The sequence below is a fragment of the Salvelinus sp. IW2-2015 genome, linkage group LG30, assembly GCF_002910315.2.
Source record: "Salvelinus sp. IW2-2015 linkage group LG30, ASM291031v2, whole genome shotgun sequence".
Lineage (NCBI taxonomy): Eukaryota > Metazoa > Chordata > Actinopteri > Salmoniformes > Salmonidae > Salvelinus > Salvelinus sp. IW2-2015.
This window is the reverse complement of record NC_036869.1, coordinates 13459111-13474419: the sequence shown is the minus strand read 5'-3', so window position 1 is coordinate 13474419 and position 15309 is coordinate 13459111. Positions and strand designations below refer to the sequence as shown.

The 15309-nt window shown below is 41.3% G+C and overlaps 1 pseudogene; it reads left to right on the top strand.

Moving 5' to 3' along the window:
• Positions 1 to 8774, top strand: part of LOC111955321 (ras/Rap GTPase-activating protein SynGAP-like) — a 73669-nt pseudogene extending 64895 nt beyond the window's left edge.
• Positions 8775 to 15309: the final 6535 nt, after the last annotated feature.

Below are 15309 nucleotides of genomic sequence, written 5' to 3'. Positions count from 1 at the left end.
ACAATGTTTATGAGGTTACTGACTTTTTCCACATGATGTTACGTTACAGCATGATGTTACGTTATTCTAAAAATATATATTTCTTATTCCCTCATCAATCTACACACTATCCGATAATGTTTTTTTTGCTAATGTATAACATTTTTWAAAATGAGGTCACATTTACATAATATTCAGACCCTTTACTCTGTACTTTGTTGAAGCACCTTTGGCAGCGAMTACAGCCTTGAGTCTTGTTGGGTATGATGCTACAAGCTTGTATTTGGGGAGTTTATCCCATTCTTCTCTGCAGATCCTCTCAAGTGCAGTCAGGTTGGATGGGGAGCGTTGCTGCACAGCTATTTTCAGTTCTCTCCAGAGATGTTAGATCGGGTTCAAGTCCGGGCTCTGGCTGGTCCACTCAAGGACATTGAGACTTGTCCCATAGCCACTCCTGCGTTMTCTTGACTGTGTGCTTAGGGTCATTGTCCTGTTGGAAGGTGAACCTTCGCTCCAGTCTGAGGTCCTGAGTGTTCTGGAGCAGGTTTTCATCAAGGACCTGTCTGTACTTTGATGCGTTCATTAGTCCCTCGATCCTGACTAGTCGCCCAGTTCCCTGAAAGACAACCCCACAGCATGATGCTGCTACCACCATGTTTCACCGTAGGGATGGTGCCAGGTTTCCTCCAAACGTGACGCTTGGCATTCAGGCTAAAGAATTCAATCTTGATTTCATCAGAACAGAGAATCTTGTTTCTCATGGTCTGAGAGTCCTTTAGGTGCCTTTTGGCAAACTCCAAGCTGGCTGTCATGTGCCTTTTACTGAGGAGTGACTTCCTTCTGGCTACTCTACCATAAAGGCCTGATTGGTGGTGTGCTGCAGAGATGGTTGTCCTTCTGGAAGGTTTTCCCATCTCCACAGAGGAACTCTAGAGCTCTGTCAGAGTGACCATCAGGTTCTTGGTCACCTCCCTGACCAAGGCCTTTCTCCCCTGATTGCTCAGTTTGGCCGGGCGGCGAGCTCTAGGAAGAGTCTTTGTGTTTCCAAACATCTTCCATTTAAGAATGATGGAGGCCACTGTGTTCTTGGGGACCTTCAATGCTGCAGAAATGTTTTGGTACCCTTCCCCAGATCTGTGCCTCAACACAATCCTGTCTCTGAGCACTACGGACAATTCCTTCGACCATTACAATTAAACCTCATGGCTTGGTTTTTTCTCTGACATGTACTGTCAACTGTGGGACCTTTATATAGACAGGTGTGCCTTTCCAAATCGTGTCCAATATAATGAATTTACCACAGGTGGACTCCAATCAAGTTGTAGAAACATCTCAAGGATGATCAATGGAAACAGGATGCACCTGAGCTCAATTTCGAATCTCATAACAAACGTTTGAATACTTATGTAAATAAGGAATTTCAGTTTTTTTTTATATATACATATGCAAAAATGTAAAAAAAACTGTTCACTTTGTCATTATGGGGTATTGTGTGTAGATTGCTCATTTAAAAAATATATATTTTAGAATATGGCTGTAACGTAACAAAATGTGAAAAATGTCAAGGGGTCTGAATACTTTCCGAAGGCACTGTATGTGTGGGGAAGGTGTCTCGAGCATCATTTTAAATGTTGAGACCAGAATAAAAGCAAGAGGTGTGTGGCAAAGATGCACTAGAGGCTCTTTTCTCTCTACTATTGCTAACTCACTCCCACCAACGCTTGGGCATTATTTGTTTCATTGTGTGAATTGTTTATCAATGTTTATCAATGCCCCACAGGCACYGTGCCAGGACTTTTTAAGAGAGGGCTTGACCAATACATTGGGGTGCTAATGAAATAGTTGATTTTCATGACTATTTATAAGTGCATTTATTCCATATGCATAATCAGACAACTGTGCATTGGTAATAATGTTTCGGATTAAATGGCTATCACTACTTCATAATATCCWAAGTGCAGCCACAACGAGAAGTGCAATGCATTTAGCCTATGCCTGTCAACTGTGCACACACGGTGTAAAACGAGCTGGCTATCATCACAATCTTAGCGATTATATTTCTATTGCAAAAATACTCGTAGGCCGACTGGCCGACAATATGCATGGGTCTGGTACTTTATTGTTCCATCCAGATCCAGATCAACGCGATTGAATCATGTTCCCACCACCGGACAGGCTCGCGCTGTCAATAAATATAAGGCCTTTCAGTTACTCACCAAGTGTTGTTTTATAGAAGGACGATGCGTCTGTTGTGGTTCAGTGCAAATGAGTCTATAATCTTCTGGACATCCAGGGCCTTGGTTCTTTCTGTGTGTATGGACAGGAAGGCAAGGATGCTGGGTCGAGGATTTGCCCAGTATTTCATTCTGTATATCATGATGCCTGTATTTAGTATTTCTAGGATTATCTGAGAATGTCTGTGCAACTGTTTTGTCGAATTTGCCTATGACCTGTAAAAGTTCAAGAAAGTTTCCCTGGTTGACAGCCATGTCGTTTTCTATGTCTCCTCTCTGTGAAAGACTCCACAACTGCTCTCATATACTCTCTGTTCTCTCTGACTATTTTCGAATGTCCATCACTTAGAGCATTGCATATTGTTGAGCCAGACTCTTTCTGAATAGTCCACTCATTCCACGCTGCCATTGCATATTTATGCTCCACACTAGCATTGRGTGTCTTSAACGAACTTGTCGCCTTCTTCCAGTTCTGGTAGRCATRGTGGGTAAATGCCGACCTTCTCTCCACCATGGTTTCCTGAAGGTTGAAGGGGCAAGCAGAAAGCACGGTCCTTTGAAATAGAATATTCCAGCTATTTGTAATCCTCATACCATCTACGATTGAAGTAGCGATCCTGCTGTCCAACTTTTGTGGCTGGTAACGCCGAAGAAGAGGGCGCCTTGGTTCTTCAACAGGTGACTGGCTTATAACAGAGGCAGTGGTGGCTGTGCTAAAAGTGCAACTAACGGTGACTGTGGAGCAGCTAGCAGCGACTAACTGCTCTGGTGCTCCCTCGCGTCCTGGCTCACGACTCATCTTACTTATCTCCCTCTTCTTCTTTGGCCCCCTCGGAGACAGGGTCTGGGTCTGGATTTTCATTTTCTACCCGCACTCTTCTCTTGATCAGAAAATGGTCCATTGCAACGGGGCGGGATGGGCGACTAGCTAGCTAGAAGTTAGCTCACATAACGTAGCCTAACGTACGCGAGCACACACACCAGACCCTATGGGGAAAAGGGCTCAATWAAACTGACATTAGGTTAAATGTGAAGAATGATACATTTGCATSTGTTAGACAMCAAGTATCCTATTTATGTATATGCCATWGTAAGCTACCATTTGATACAATAAATATGTTGAAATGACGATATCACTGGAGTCATTGCAAGTCAATGTATGCCACTTGTGTAGCCTACCTGGAGCTGGCAAACCAATTGAATAAATATCCTAGAACTTCAGTTTATTGTTGTTGTAGCCTTGTGTTATTATGCAAATATGAATCGACATGTTTAGTTAATTAAATTGCAAATTATCAAAGCTCTATTGCAATTGCTGATCAGTTGTTAGAACGCATTAGATTGACYGTAATAGTAGTCAGATTAGGCTACAGGTTAAACAAATTATAAAGAATAAACACGGGTTGTTGTTGACAAGCATATTCAGTTCATATAAATGACAAATTGTTAATATTTAGTTCTGGGATTGAAATGATGACCCCATCCTCAGTAGCCTATTCCAGCAGGCTATTGGGAAACACAAGCACTTCTTACCTCTTAATCGCCTCGCTATTCATGTCAAATAAATTAGTCAGTTAATTTGTACTAAGCAAACTGCTAAATCCTTCGGTTTACATCTTGCCTACATCGCTCTGGATAAGAGCGTCTGCTAAATGACTTAAATGTAAATGTAAAATCTTGTCTAGGCTACTGTAGACTATCTGAAATGAGACGTAGGCCTATCAGGGGCTATAGGCTACCTGCCTTTATCTAAGCAAACCATGGCAAAATTGAATTACAATCATGAACCCAAATTCTAGTTTGTAGCCTATGCCTATTGAAATGACAATAGTCTTAACATTGGGCACGTAATAACAGCACAATTGCCAGAAAATAGTCTAATATACATTTTTATGTTCATCCAAGTTTTTCTTGTTTACAGATTTCGAGATCCTCTGTCCAACTTTCATCACTCAAACTTTCCTGTCGGATTTATSTATAGATRTATTTACAACRATAAACCTGGTTCGAGCCCTGAATGCTGATTGGCTYGAAGACTATGTAAATCAGACCATATACCATGGGTATGACWAAACAGTACTTTGTACTGTTCTAATTACATTGGTAACCAGTTTATAATAGCAAAAAGGCATCCCCGGGGTTTGTGGTATATGGCCAATATACCATGGCTAACGGCTGRATCCAGGCACTCTGTGTTGCGTTATGCATAAGAACAGCCTTAGCCGRGGTATATTGGCCATATACCCTACCCCTTTTGCAAGTGATCTGGTGAGTTTAATAAGGGCGAATTATCTTTTCTCTTCCCACATTTTCAAATTGCTTTATTACYTCATGTCATAGCTTGCAATAATTATTATTTTGAGGAACCCCGAATTTTGCTTCTAACATTGTTACAAGTTAAATATTCCTTCTTAATTGGCTCGATAACYTTATGGAAAAAGGGCTATTGTATAAATATGGCAACTCCTCTCTTGCTGTGAAAAAAATAATTTGGGCTAGTTTTCAGGCCTTTTGGGCAGGTTTTGCGTGGTCTTTGMGCTATAATTTTTTGCTTGACCTGACAACCCTGTAGTTAGTTCACTTTTGGGTAACTCAAGGGGAGGCTGTATCTGAGCCTGGTAGACCCTACCTGTGCTTTATTGGTTAATAAGARTGGTTTTGCCTAAAGAGAGGCTTTTTCTTTTGAAAACTGACATTTTGAAGTCGGTACATTATGTATAAAACATTAAGAACACCTCTTTCCATGATATAGACTGAAAAGYTGAATCCAGGTGAAAGCTATGATTKTTTATTGATGGTACTAAATCCACTTCAATCAGTGTAGATGAAGGGGAGGAGACAGGTTAAATAAGGAWTTTTAACTCAGTATTAGGAAGMTGTTCTTCATGTTTTGTTCACTCAGTGTATTTSTATATACCACTGTCATCTTTGAAACACCAGCGCTATGTAAATAAATCCAACACTCATTTGCACCTTTACCTGCCTGCCTCCTGCTGAATCTTTGTCCTTACGACTGCTAGAAGTCCCATATTTTATGCTGATACAGTGCTGTGGAAATGGGCAACAGATTTCACGCCAGGCTGTCACTTAAAAAAGCACTGAATGATCTCGGAATCTCTGCATTTGAACTTAGTGTTTATTGTGATGTAGCGTGATATAAGCAGAATTCAATATAATTCCAATGCAAAAACCCCCAAAATGTTTGCCCCCTCTGCGATTACATCTTCCCCCTTAGTCACGTTATACTTGCAACAGGGTCTGCCTAATACATGCTAGAATTCCAGAGCATTGATCTCCCTCCCCTGCCGTCTGTCTGCCAGGTAAAGGAATACGAGGAGGAGATCCATTCRCTGAAGGAGCGRCTGATAATGTCCCATCGGAAGCTGGAGGAGTATGAGCGCAGGATGCTTTCACAGGAGCAGCAGACCAGCAAGATCCTATCACAGTACCAGAGCCGGCTGGACGACAGCGAGCGCATGCTGAGGCAGCAGCAGCTAGAGAAGGACAGCCAAATCAAAGGCATTATCAACAGGTGAGRGCAACCAAAACAAGACAAGACAGAAGGTTAATGTCTGCTTGCTCACTTGCKTAGATAGCATTTACTTTGAATGCATTTACTTTTGTGGGAATTTCAATTCCCCGAACATCATATCTGTTTCCATAAACAGAAAGGCTAAATTTGGGAGGCCAAATGACTGAAAGAAACTGAATCGTGGTTCTGTAACTTTTTCTAAAATAAACATTTTCTACTTCTTTTCCAGGCTGATGGCTGTGGAGGATGAGTTGAGAGTGAGTGCCATTCCTGAAATTAAGCCCAGAATGTTCAGAGAGCAGATCTGTCAGGTCTGTCCGTTGGTCTGTATGGCTGAGAGTGTATTCTAGTCTCTCTGAGTCTATGGTGTGTACGTTGACATGGTTTAATATGGATTCACTAGTCTGTCATATGTGCCATTTTTACATTAGTAGTGGTAGCATGTGGCTAGTGGAATGCATTCGGAAACCTGCTACTCTGCAACGTGCTTACCCAGATATGACGGGCTTACCCATATATGACATACCTGGGGCAAAGAAACGGTGACATAGTTAACCCCATAAAGGGCCTTGATAACTCATGGACCCAGCCAAGTTTCTCAACACCAGCTTCCCCTTTGAGAAAACAATGCAGAAACAAGTAAAACGGTGTTCACTTTACATTGATGAATTTGTTTACTTGACAACATACAATATTGCACCATGTCTAMTCCGTCCTACAGTATGTAAGCTGTTGAATGTCTGTCTGGGCACAATGTCTCMACATTATATCATTTTTACCACCACTGACAAAAGGCAGTTTCAACCACTGCATATTGAAGCATTTCTTTCTCAAAGCTGGTGTAAATGGCATCTATGATGGAGTGGACTGGCAGTATAAGGTTGAATGGTGTGGTAAGTATAGGGGTGTTTTATCAACTGGACAACTTTTGATTGGCTGAAGGTGATCCAATCCCTGACCAGTTTGTTTTGCCAAATGCCCCTTATTTGTAGACACAACCAGTTTCAATGAAAGCATGTAGTGAAATAATATTGAAACAGAGAGATATTCAGTTTGGATTCCAGGCTAGCTTTCCCTTGATCCAGCTACATGGTCTTTTTTGCACACMGTATAGTGTGTATGGCGAGGGAAAGTAGAGCCCTGGCATCTATATGTTTATTTGTAAAGGTATGCAGCACTCCATTACTGAAATATACCCCCTACATTTCTGAAAACGAAATGCCTTAAGTAGCCTACCATGGTACAACTGTATTAACTTGTATTTAATCATTTGAAATGTTTTCATCTTTCAAAAGCGAGAGGCTCAATGTGTGAATCAGAAAGAAGCTGCGGTTTGCACTGATAGTGTCAGACCAACACTGACAGTGAACAGGGTTGGGGGGGAAATTAGGGTTGGGTTCTTTGCTGTCTGAATGGTTGCAAAGAGGGTTTTCTTCTTGTTAGAGGGCTGTGGGTTTGGTTTCCATGTAGCATGATTTCCCATACCGTTGTACCTGTGATTTAGTTTGTTGTTTTATTCTAACTCTGTTGCCATATTGTGTTTATGTTCATCAGTTCTTTTGAGGTGGTGGGGTGAACACATAACTAGCATCTTTGTTTCTGAGAGTGTATTGATACATCTTTGCAGGAAATAATGAATTGAACATGTCTTTTTTAGGTCTTACAGAGTGCATGACTAATGGTAGTTTTCTGTGCTACCCTGTGTTGAGGATGAGTTTGGGGCATCTGCCAGATGCCTGAAACAGTGGTTTTGATTGATCATGAGCATGAGTTTTTGCTGATCCTTAACAGAGGTTAATCATGACACTTTTATTGTATTATTTGAGAAAGGATAGGAGCAGAAGCAGGGAGAGTAAAGGGAGTACAAATGTGAAGGGCTCATGATTGAACCGGGATCCCCGCCGTGGGGGAACGTATATGGATTCAAACACGAGAGTGTTACCCACTCAACCAGACTCCGGGACCACGTGACACTTTTCGTAACTTGCCAATTTCTAGCTTTACTTGTTCAGTGTGTATGAGGCCACAGTCTGCAGTAAATTAAGGCAGCCAACACTGTTAGTGTGTCACTGATATGAAGCCCATTGACAACTACTTTTTCTCAAATTGAAATGACAAGCACGGACTCTTATCAATCCCGTTACATGAAGGGAAAGGTCGCTACTGCCACCTTAGGCTATAGTCCCTCTGTATTGCTTCAGACAAATGGTTGGACTACACCTGGGTTGTGTTCATTAGGGCATACATCAGAAAATGTTTTGCAACGGAAAATGAAAAATAGCGTTTCTTATTGGATAAGTCCAGGTATATCAGTCCGTCTTCTTCCATTGGGTACCTAATGAACAGGACCTGTTTCTCAACCCTAAACCCCCTCCCCCCACCCCCCCGTCTCTGTCCTGTGCTTTTCTTGTGGTTCTTTCTTTATTTCATCTCTGTTGGAACTTCACTTCCTCTACTTTATACCCATTTTTCTTCTCTCCCTTTCTGCAAAACTCCCCCCAACCCCTCCTCTATCCCCTCCTGTGTGACGTTTCTCCCCACGCGTTCTCTCTGACTCCCACCCACCATTCCGCCTTTCTCCTCCCTCCCTCTATCTTGCTATCGATAGGAAGAGGACTCTTCCTCTCTGGGTTCAGCAGACCCCCATGGTCTTCCCGGAGGGGGGGAGGGACGGCCACCACTGCCAGGCCCGGGGTCTCCTTTTCGGGCGTCTCCTGTGCCAGCGCCCCTTGGAACGGAGCCCTCCCTCCCGTCCCACCTCCCGCCTACACGTCAGCCACAACGGGGAGCTCCGTGGCAACCGAGCCTACCCTCGACTACTACCATGGCTACGCCAGCCAGGAGCACGGCATCTTGGACCTCGGCAACAGCAACATCAGATCCAAGCTTAACTGGGAGGAGAGCAGTCTAATAACGAAAGTGGATTACTAAAACAAGTCAAGTTGAGAGAAGAGTTTTCACGCCCAGAACATCCTCTTGGCTTGTTTATCCTTTTGGCCTTTTTTCAAATAATCATTAATTTACTTGATAGGGACAGATTCAGTGACAAACATTGACACATCGAGATACAGATGGCAGATGCATTGCACGTCTTGCTTTAGCTTGCGCAAATTTCCAGCATCAGTCACTAGATGTGCTTTGAAATAATAAGAATTGGTTCTCAATTAAGAACCTTGTTGAATAAAGGGATAATAATAAAGTGACATATTCGTTTTAAAGACTAAAGACCATACTCCGATGTTTAACAGGTGTCCAATAATGGCGGTTACGTCGTTTTTAATCAAATGGGCTTATATCAGTTTTTAAGGTTTACTAATTTACTAATTGATAATCATAGTTAATGACAGTGGATTGGAAAAGCTTATTTGTACCCTCTTTATTTGCCTCTTTTTCTGTAATCCTACCAGGCTTCCTGCTCCAGCCTCTCTGTGTGTTGTGTGTGTGTGTGTGTGTGTGTGTGTGTGTGTGTGTGTGTGTGTGTGTGTGTGTGTGTGTGTGTGTGTGTGTGTGTGTGTGGTTGCTAAATGTTCAACTCTGTATTTTGCAATGTATTTTGACCAACAAATTGCGGACTATAATAACTCAAAGATTCGTATTATTATTTCATCCATTCCCCTTTCACCATTTTCATCTTTCCCTCCCTTCCTGCAGCCAATCCAACCGTTTTACGGAGGACATCCTGGAACCTGACTGGCACATCAAATGCGGGCGGAGCTGATATGGGTCCAGGCTTAATCCTATTGGCTGAAACATAGAAGAGGTCTGCAGTACACGGCTACTCCAGATCTTGATTTCCCCACAACAAGCTGAGCTTTTGGAAAATTCAAAGGGGGGAGGGTTCTTTACATGTTAACACACCTTCCCCACTCCCTCATGCATTTGCTCTTTCTCTTTCTCTCTGCAATACCACTCTAAGTCTTGACCCTGGTGACAATCAGTTCAGTATGAGCGGTGCTGTTTACAGTGTCTACGTGTTGCAGTGACCCATTCACGAGTGATGAAACATTGCAATATCGAACCTGTTGTTTCAATTTTAATAGGTATGACAAAGCACAATACTGAGAAAGAGAAAGAGAGACTTTGGGGGATCCAAAGACCCCCCCCCCACCTCAAATATTCACTTAATTAATTCCCCTGTGACACACCTGCTACACTGAACGCGTAACCCAGCGGGTAGAATTTTTGATAACAGAGCTAGTGCCTGCGTGCCTGTCGTGGAAACATGCTGCTTACGCCCAGGTTTTATTGAAAACAATGGGAGKATCTCATACCCGGTAAAAGTAACGCGTCCAGTGTAGCAGGCCTGTTATCCTGTCAACCACCATGCCTCCAATGTTTTATATGATCTTAATATTAAACTGATACCCTCTCATTCCAGATGGTGAATGAAATTAAAGCATAATGCACAATACTGCCCCTGTTCTCAGACTATATACAGTACCAATCAAAAGTTTGGACACACCTACTCATTCCAGGGTTTTTCTTTATTTGTACTATTTTCTACATTGTAGAATAATAGTGAAGACATCACAACTATGAAATAACACATATGGAATCATGTAGTAAACATAAAAGTGTCAAACAAATCAGAATATATTTTATATTTGAGATTCTTCAAAGTAGCCGGCCTTTGCCTTGGTAACAGCTTTGCACACTCCTGGCGTTCTCTTAACCAGCTTCATGAAGAATGCTTTTCCAACAGCCTTGATGGAGTTCCCATATGTTGAGCACTTGTTGGCTGCTTTTCCTTCACTCTGCGGTCCAACTCATCCCAAACCATCTCAATTGGGTTGAGGTCGGGTGATTGTGGAGGCCAGGTCATCTGATGCAGCACTCCATCACTCTCCTTCTTGGTCAAATAGCCCTTACACAGGCTGGAGGTGTGTTGGGTCATTGTCCTCTTGAAAAACAAATGAGAGTCCCACTAAGCGCAAACCAGATGGGATGGCGTATTGCTGCAGAATGCTGTTGTAGCCATGCTGATTAAGTGTGCCTTGAATTCTAAATTAATCACTGACAGTGTCACCAGCAAAGCACCATCACACCATCATATCTCCTCCTTCATGCTTCACGGTGGGAAGCACACATGCAGAGATAATCCATTCACCTACTCTGTGTCTCACAAAGACACGGCGGTTATCACCAAAAATCTATAATTTGGATTTATTAGACCAAAGCACAGATTTCCACAGGTCTAATGTCCATTGCTCGTGTTTCTTGGCCCAAGCAAGTCTCTTATTCTAATTGGTAGTGGTTTCTTTGCAGCAATTACACCATGAAGGCCTGATTCACACAGTCTCCTCTCAACAGTTGATGTTGAGATGTGTCTGTTACTTGAACTCAGTGAAGCATTTATTTGGGCTGAAATTTCTGAGGCTGGTAATTCTAATGAACTTATCCTCTGTAGCAGTGGTGATTCTAGGTCTTAATTTCCTGTGGCGGTTCTCATGAGAGCCAGTTTCATCATAGCGCATGATGGTTTTTGCGACTGCACTTGAAGAAACTTTCAAAGTTCTTGAAATGTTCCGCATTAACTTTATGTCTTAAAATAATGATGGCCTGTCGTTTCTCTTTGCTAATTTGACCTGTTCTTGCCATAATATGGACTTGGTCTTTTACCAAATAGGTCTATCTTCTGCATACCACCTCTACCTTGTCACAACACAACTGGTTGGCTCAAACGCATTAAGAAGGAAAGAAATTCCACAAATTAACTTTTAACAAGACACACCTGTTAATTGAAATGCAGTGCAGGTGACTACCGCATGAAGCTGGTTAAGAGAATGCCAAGAGTGTGCAAAGCTGTCATCAAGGCAAAGGCTGGCTACTTTGAAGAATCTCAAGTATAAAATATATTTTGATTTGTTTAAAACCTTTTTGTTTAGTACATGATTATGTATGTGTTATTTCATAGTTTTGATTTCTTCACTATTATTCTGCAATGTAGAAAATAGTACAAAAAAAGAAAAACCCTTGAATGAGTAGGTGTCCAAACTTTTGACTGGTACTGTATATCTCTGTAATGCCATTAACATATTTCTCTACAGCCTATTGTTTCCTCCTTTTTCCTTATTCTATTCTTCTCTATCTCTACACGAGAGGAAATAGTAAATATGCACAGCCCTATGTTTCACAACAGAAGGACAACAGGTCTCGATTTCTATGTCATCTGGATACAATTACAACCTTAGGGAGCTGGGACATATGGACATTGTTTTACTTTTCCTATGTAAGTGTTTTCATGATATGAATTACTCACGTGGACATGTGTGGTGTTTGTTTCTTTGAAATGATATCCCAGTTAGATTTCTTTACATTGTGGACAATTCCTCTGGACCACTTTGCTTTTGTACMTATGGGTTCTCCTCTTCGAGATGGAAAGAGGAGGTTTTTACCTGCTTTGCCTCCATCAAAGTCTGGGACACACTGCCCCCTTGTGGCCATAGTATCAATCTGCACTAGGTAGGGGAGGAAGGATGTTTCCTCAAATGGTGCTCAGCTACGGAGCTGATGTCTGGCTGGGGATCAGGAATGATACAATTGTCATGAGCGACCTGTCCCAGTTGAATTGACTCCACTCTCTCACCTTGGACTCGTGCAGATGCCTGGACTCTAACCTTCAGGTCGTACTCACCTCCCCTTATCATCACAGAGGGGTGTGGCAGAACAATCGTCAGATGGTATTACTTAATGTCTCAATTATTGAATGGGTGTATCTGTTCTTTGTGTATACATGTATATATATATATATATATATACACAAACTACCGTTCAAAAGTTTGGGGTCATTCAGAAATGTCATTGTTTTTGAAAGAAAAGCAACAAAAAAAATCCATTCAAATAACATCAAATTGATCAGAAATACAGTGTAGAGATTGAAGAGTGACGAGGTGACTCTGGGATGCTGGCCTTCTAGGTAGAGTTCCTCTGTCCAGTGTCTGTGTTCTTTTGCCCATCTTAATATTTTATTTTTATTGGCCAGTCTGAGATATGGCTTTTTCTTTGCAACTCTGCCTAGAAGGCCAGCATCCRGMAGTRGCCTCTTCACTGTTGACGTTGAGACTGGTGTTTTGGGGGTACTATTTAATGAAGCTGGCAGTTGAGGACTTGTGAGGCGTCTGTTTCTCAAACTAGACACTCTAATGTACTTGTCCTCTTGCTCAGTTGTGCACCGGGGCCTCCCACTCTTTCTATTCTGGTTAGAGCCAGTTTGCGCTGTTCTGTGAAGGGAGTAGCACACTGCGTTGTACGAGATCTTCAGTTTCTTGGTAATTTCTCGCATGAAATAGCCTTAATTTCTCAGAACAAGAATAGACTGACTAGTTTCAGAAGAATGTTCTTTGTTTCTGGCCATTTTGAGCCTGTAATCGAACCCACAAATGCTGATGTTCCAGATACTSAACTAGTCTAAAGAAGGCCAATTTTATTGCAGACCTACAGTTTTCAGCTGTGCTAACATAATTGCAAAAGGGTTTTCTAATGATCAATTAGCCTTTTAAAATGATAAACTTGGATTTTTAACACAATGTGCCAATGGAACACAGGAGTGATGGTTGCTGATAATGGGCCTCTGTACGCCTATGTAGATATTCCATAAAAAATCTGCCGTTTCCAACTACAATAGTCATTTACAACATTAACAATGTCTACACTGTATTTCTGATCAATTTTATGTTATTTTCATGGACAACATTTTTTGCTTTTCTTTCAAAAAAGAGGACATTTCTAAGTGACCCCAAACTTTTGAACAGTAGTGTATATACTGAGTTGAATGTATATTACAAGAAAAGGGTACCATGTATAGGTTGTGTGTGTGTGTGTGTGTGTGTGTGTGTGTGTGTGTGTGTGTGTGTGTGTGTGTTGTGTGTGTGAAGTGTGTGTGTGTGTGTGTGTGTGTGCAGTTGCGTCTGTGTGTGATGCGCTGAAGCGTGCGTGTGTGAAGAATTGTTCCTGAAGTAAGAAAAGGGATAAAAATACACCTCAGAACAGCAAATGCCGAGAGGGGTTACACAAGCATGGGTACACACAGGAGCAGATCCCATGTCCATGTCTTCTCATTTGAGCTGTGTATTGTCCTCTCTTGGTTCCCCCCACTTGAGGAAAAACAAATCTACGTTATTTCTTCCCCCATGCATGTATACACCACCCTGTTCGGCACAAAAAAAACACACATTTCAATCCTCACACACACGAAAGAACACCCTTTCACACAGACACACATGCCGAATCTAACTAAAGATGTAAATGTTTTATCTTTCCCTTCTAGTCAAACTGTATGGCACTTTGAAATACTTTTATGTGTTGGTAATTTCTGTATATAAATTGGGGCAGTAGATATTACAGAATCTTGCTTGAAATGTTTTTTTTTTTCAATTTTTCTTTTCTCATGCTGTAGTTATATTAAGGTGAATATATATTTACATTCAGAATTTTGTTGGTTTTATGAGTAGACCTTATGGTAAGTTGATTTTGTAGTACATTTTTGAGATAGTTGGGGATTTAGGTAGACTGCACTTAAGATTATGCTTTTCCTAGATACAGGTGCAATATATTGAGATGTGATACTGTGCCTCTGTTCGGATATCAGATTKTTTTTAAACAAAGCCACAACCCCTTTGGGGTCATTTCTCTTTTCACCTACAAAAGCCTCAGATCAACATCTTCTCACGTCTATAACCAAGTGGCCAACATACAAGTGAATAGCATGGACATGTTTGCTGTAGGCACGAGGAATGAATTGCCATATATTGATTTAGCCAATATAGAAATGTTTTCTAAATCATTCTCAGCTGCTGTGCTACAACATCTCATGTGTAAGACTCCTAGACACGAGTAGATTGTCACACCAATCAACTGAACCCTTAACCTATCATATTGAAACTACCTATCTATTAGTTACAATGAGTGACATATGATATAATGCCTTTTCTCTTAGCCATTCCTGTAATCGATTCCTGTGTTTTGCCTTCCCTTTGATGCTATCCTTATTGATGGGGACTTTCCCCTTTTTACTTCCCTTAAAGTTAGCCATGCCCCATGACAAGCCATAACCCCTCGACACCCCCTCCTATTGTCAAACTTGTAATGGACATTAGGGAACGTCACAGGCATTTGTATGCAGATATTAATATGTGTGCATACTGTAGATCAGGGGTGTAAAACTCATTCCATGGAGGGCCTAGTGTCTGATGGTTTTTGMTTTTTCCTTTCAATTAAAACCTAGGTAACCAGGTGAGGGGAGTTCCTTACTAATCATTGACCTTTTAATTCATCAATCAATCCTCAAGGGAGGAGCGAAAACCAGCAGACACTCGACGCGCCGTGGAATGAGTTTGACACGTGCTGTCGATCAATGAAAAATATATTTATCAACATGTTATGAAGATATGATTGTTAATAGTCCCATGATAGTAATGATTCTTGTAATTATTATGATGATTCTTGTAATTATTATTACTATTACAATGATTTTATTGATATTTACTTAATTATTCAACAGAAATTGCTTTTATGTGAATAAGGGTGAAGTTTATATTTCTGGAGATTTAAATAAGCGAACAAATA